Consider the following 6,000-nt stretch of genomic DNA (forward strand, 5'->3'; position numbering starts at 1 on the left):
GCTACGTGCGCACTGCCGCTAATGGTGCTCTACGGTCTAGTCGAGGAAACTATACAGACAGTTGTTTTTCTTTTAATAACAAGCACTTCCTATCTTATAAGTTGCTAGTATTTTCAATACAATTGTTTTAATCACAGAGTTTTAATACTTATATTAAAAGTCTCGTTTTGAAGTTATTAAAATAATAGACTTATAAATTAGATGAATTATTATAAAGCTTACATATTGTTATTTGGTAATATAACATTTTTTTATTTAGTTGGAAAACACAATAAATAGACTTTATGTTGTGTTGAATTGAAATACATACTTCATTTACCTACGAATAAATAAGTATTTTAAATTTTTATCACGACCTACAGCAATACTAATAGTAATGGGTAATTTACGTGAGAAAAACAGTGCAATAGCAGATATATATAAGTGTAATAGCAGATATATAGGAGTTTTATAAGATAAATAATACAAAATCAATAAAATAATGAATATAATCGAAGGCAATTGCGTAATTGTCATGTGTCGCAGGCTTCGCCGGTGCAAAATTACGCCTACGTAACTGCCTTGCTCTGTTGCACGCGGTATAGTGGTGCAGTCACAGAACTATGTAGGTACGCGTTACAAGAAAATCTTCGCTTATTTTACACCTCATAATTTATAAACAAACAAATTAAAGTTCACCTTAATATAAATAAAACAAATGACATTTATTTTATTTTTAGATAACATCGCACCTACGTAAATGTGCTACTGTCGTCACTATAGCGCTGCGTAAACGAAATAAAAGTGATGTAAACTTTAAGTGCATACGTACGTGCACTGAGTTCTATCCTATCAGCAAGCCGGTACAGGTGTCACAGTCAGGATCAACCATCCAGATCGTTCTCAGTCGAACAAACGTATCAAAAACGAGGGAGTTGAAATAGATGCGACCGGCTGTTTATAAACATTGAAACAGTCATACAGGACGGGATGCGATCAATACCGTGTAGAGCGCGCTCTGAGCCACCGGGTACCGCATAGTAGGCCCCAGCTTCACTACAATAATGAATAAACGACGACGTGAGTATACGGTGAACTGAAGCGCGTACGAAAGCAATGAATGCAATATAGTGCGCAGTCTGCAACACGAACGTACTGAGCGAACGGCGGCGGCCGTGTGTGCGCCGCCCTAGCTGTTACGTCACGCAGTTTTGACAGTTGCGAGCTGAGACACGAGGGCAGCTTGGATCGGTAGCCGCTCCGAGGCGCCACCGTCGGCGGCGACCGCGCCGATCGATACGTACTACGAGATGCGCCGCGGCCCGCGTGCTCCAATCCGTGCCGTCGGTTCACGACTTGTCGACCGTTCTAGAGCGATGCTGTGATGCCTCTTCGTGACGGCGAGCGCTCTCTTAACGGACCCGCTATTGTTCATGCACGACTCAAAGAATTTATCTCGATGATACCATAACTATTCCCAAAATTATACACCTCGAATGGCATTAACTGTGGAATCGTATTATCCACAGACGATAATCCATAAGATCCGTAATGAGAATAGAATTAAGACCAAACAATTTTTAATATTATATAATGAGTACTTACTTTATAATATGATATCAGGAAGGGTTGCAGGCCCACGATATAAGCTGCCTTAGTGTAGGCCTGCAGTTTATATTATCCTGTGGGTTCAATGTATATTATAATGTCCTTGTATTTTGAATGTTTAATTAATTAAGATAATGATACTAGTATTTGATTTTGTTTTTTTTTTCTGGTGAATAAATGATTAAATTATTTCAACTCTACCCTATGCTTAGAGCATTAAAGTTGGTTTAATGCTCTAAGCTACCATGAGTCGTAACTCGTAACATAACACATAATATTATGTCTATTTACTTTAATTAGCGACAGGTAAAAGATAAATTTATAAATAGGTAGTAGGACAATTTCCTGTTGTTCTCACAAATTAATACGAATTACGTTCTCAAAATTCGATAAACTTCCTGGCAATTAAATCAGAGGGGAAAAATACAGAGCTTTTCTTCAACAAATCAAGGAAGCTCTATAAAATCGTTTTCACAATAAGTCACATTGGTTAAGGTCACGTTGTCAATTAATACGAATTACGTTCCCAAAATTCGATAAACTTCCTAAAATTAATACGAATTACGTTCCCAAAATTCGATAAACTTCCTGGCAATTAAGGGTGCACTCACACACATCAGTCACCGTCAAGTCACCGATGACTGATCGGTGACGGTTTGTGTACGTATCCACAAACACCAGTCACCGTCATGTTGTCCGTCAGTCACGTCGCCGGTTTGACTGAATCATTGAACACATACATCAGGTTAGTCAGTGATTAGACGTGTGTCACGCTAGAGAACATGTAGCAATTATTGACGGTAGCACGACGCTGACTGAACTGAGACGTGACGGCACCGGGTGAGTGGGGATAAAAGTATGATACATGTATGGAAAGATTATTTGACGTGCCTGACCGGTGACGTCACTGATAGATTTCGTGCCGGCGACTGTCGTGTGGGAACAGAGTCATACTAGAACTATTGATACATATTTTTTTTTAATCCTGTCCGGTGACGTGCCGTGACGGTGACTGATGTGTGTGAGTGCACCCTAAATCAGAGGGGAAAAATACAGAGCTTTTCTTCAACAAATCAAGGAAGCTCTATAAAATCGTTTTCACAATAAGTCACATTGGTTAAGGTCACGTTGTCAATTAATACGAATTACGTTCCCAAAATTCGATAAACTTCCTAAAATTAATACGAATTACGTTCCCAAAATTCGATAAACTTCCTGGCAATTAAATCAGAGGGGAAAAATACAGAGCTTTTCTTCAACAAATCAAGGAAGCTCTATAAAATCGTTTTCACAATAAGTCACATTGGTTAAGGTCACGTTGTCAAGCCAGGTTACTAAACAATTAGTTGCTTTACGACTGTGAAAAGGCTATTTTTGGGATAAAGAATCTTTGTAAGATTTGTATTTTGAAATTTTCTTCTTAATTTCGATCAGTTATGTAATTGTTCTATCCCTTGTTCAATCCTATTTCCTAATTTGCTAATATTTTAAAGAAGCAAACACCAGCTAATCTGTGTAATAGCACTTCAGTAAAACTAACATAGGTAGGTACATTATTAATATCCGATAGTTTCGACATTCGTTCCCCTCACATTACCTACCTGCCAATTTACATAAATATAATTAATATATCGTTTTAAATTTTTATTATATTAGGTACCTACCATGGTCAAGTGTTTATTTATCTATAGGTAGGTATGTACTAGGTAGGTACCTAAAAAGGAAAATCAAAGCAATATCAAAAGATGAGATGAGATGCAATTTTTTATTTTATTGGTCACAACACAACACAGGAAATCAAAACCTATAGGGTACCTACAGTTAGCTACTATTATGTATTCTGTGCCCCTAGTATGTATTATTTAAAAAATATATTCAATGACGATTTTATAGTATAGACTAGCGGTCCGCCCCGGCTTCGCCCGTGGTACATATGAAAAATAGATGTTGGCCGATTCTCAGACTTACCCGATATGCACAGAAAATTTCATGAGAATCGGTCCACCCGTTTCGGAGGAGTATGCAGACTAACATTGTGACACGAGAATTTTATATATATAAGATTAGACGTGATTGTTATAATCGATGACAGACGGGATGGGGGGCCACAAAGCGAGCAGCCTCGCGAAGCAAACGCTGCGAAGCAATTCTGTCTTTGTATACGTGGCTTGGCTCAGCCGTTGCAAATGACAACGCACGTTGATTTTCAATTTCACAAGCAATTGCTTCGCGAGGCTTCTCACTCTGAGGGGACCCTCTTAATTACCAACAAGTGCAATGCTTTGCAGGTTCAATATATTGAATTTTAAATACTTATACTCCATTGAAATGTTACATTTTTTAGGCCTAACCTTGCAGTTTTTAGAGGACGCAATTTTATGTTTTTGATGTGTAGGGGGGGTCAGTGAGTAGCTAAAACCAAGTTTGTGGGGTTGCCACCCTTGTCCCACGGCCGCCATCTTGAAAATAGCGGTTGAAATGGTTTTTACGATATATCTCTTAAACTATTTATCTGATAAAAAAAATTGTTAGCATTATTTGTTGCAAATTAAATTTTCTACAACTTTTATATGAAAATAACTTAGATTACAAAATAAAATACAGATGGAGCATGTCAATCATTCATCGCCCTTGTCAAAGAAAATACGAAATCAAAAACGAATACGTTCCTCCGCTAGTGCTATAGCGATTCTAGTGTCATGCAATACGTCAAAAGGGGTTTGATATTTTAGTAAAAAAATGCTGTCTTGTGATATTAAAACGCTGTAAAACTTGTTCCCGAAAACAAACAAAAAGATAAAACATCGTTTTACAGATTTTCTGTAGATTATTTGGCTTATTTAATTTTGTATACAAATAATAATTTTACAAATACGAAGGAATTCAAAACTTCAACGTATGCTGCCAGTATTTTGAAAATGAATTTGCCATTTTTAGGGGTAAAATGGTTAAAAGATATTCGGGGTAGTGCTGTTGGATTTTTCGATCGTGAATGTGATTATTTGTATAGTGCAATAAAAGTTCATGGCCATTATTAGATTATTTTAAAAAGCATTATACATTTTTTTGTTACTTTTATAAAAAGCGTCGTTTTCGCTTGCGATTTAATTCATGTGAACACAATATGATGGATATGATGAAAATAAAATATCCCGCATTCTCGACTAAAAACTACCGCTATTCGCATTCATATGTTTTGAAAAATAAAAACTTTTTTTAATGTAATTTATTTAATAAAAATTGAATAAAATTATTTTGTCCATGTATAACTTTAGTAGATAGGTGATAAAATAATTTTTACAATATTATAAAATAATATCAAAAACCCGAATTTATCTTATATATAAAAACTAGCGACCCGCCTCGGCTTCGCACGGGTGCAATGCTGATACTAAATACACTACAGAAAAACTGTGAACGTTGTGTATAAAAACATAGCGACCCGCTCCGGCTTCGCATGGGTATAAAATATATAGCCGGGCGGCCGGCCTGTACCGCCGCAAACGCTACGTCTCGCAATTTATAAATCTGTAATATCTTCGAAAATATTCACTTAAATCATACGGTGTAAAGGGCCATATAGATCTATATTAAATGAACAATGTATCCAAGGTATTTAATTGGTTAAGAATTAATGCTGTATTGGTTAAAATCGCATCGAAAATTAGCCATTATTTGTCGTAAAAAGTAAATGACAAAAAAAAGTTATTGTGGGTTATCCATAAGAGATAGACATATACCATCGCGGACTTTTCTGTAGACCTTTTCAATGTGTATAATACTTAGTACATTATTTTGATAAAACTCGTGGGGTTCAGCCTGCGTTTGCAATGTAAGCGGAAAAAATGTAATTTTTTACGACATCACATTAGAAACCTCAAAAATAACAGTACTTCTCCACTATTTAATGGATGTTATTATACATATAAACCTTCCTCTTGAATCACTCTATCTATTAAAAAAAACTGCATCAAAATCCGTTGCGTAGTTTCAAAGATTTAAGCGTACAAAGGGACATAGGGACAGGGAAAGCGACTTTGTTTTATACTATGTAGTGATGAATCGCAAAATGTGTTGGTAAGCGCATAACTCGAGAACGGCTGAACCGATTTCGATAATTCTTTTTTTATTATATTCCTGGAAGTACGAGAATGGTTCTTATGTAGAGAAAACGTAAACATGTACCACGGGCGAAGCCGGGGCGGACCGCTAGTATTAAAATAAAAATTAAAACATGACTGCTAATAATTTATGTAGCCTACGTCACTACCACCACAGCTACCTTCATAATTCAGATGATTGCAATGACACCTCATAAGTCACAACTCAAAATCGATCCAACAGTTTATACTGCAGGGCGTGTCAAAGAAATATTATAGGTACATACATACCTACACTCGAAAAACATAACCC

The 6,000-nt window shown here is 36.4% G+C and overlaps 1 protein-coding gene across 2 annotated transcripts in view; it reads right to left on the reverse strand.

Moving 5' to 3' along the window:
- Window positions 1-1,173, reverse strand: part of LOC149491363 (uncharacterized) — a 29,367-nt gene extending 28,194 nt beyond the window's left edge. For both annotated transcript variants that reach the window (XM_089698215.1, XM_089698209.1), the window contains exon 1: window positions 812-1,173. The gene's annotated coding sequence lies outside the window, so the exon portion shown is untranslated. The remainder of the gene's footprint in view (window positions 1-811) is intronic.
- Window positions 1,174-6,000: the final 4,827 nt, after the last annotated feature.

The sequence above is a fragment of the Colias philodice genome, chromosome 1 (assembly GCF_061535455.1).
Source record: "Colias philodice isolate Cphi_HAF_F1 chromosome 1, ilColPhil1 Martin Lab GWU primary, whole genome shotgun sequence".
NCBI lineage: Eukaryota > Metazoa > Arthropoda > Insecta > Lepidoptera > Pieridae > Colias > Colias philodice.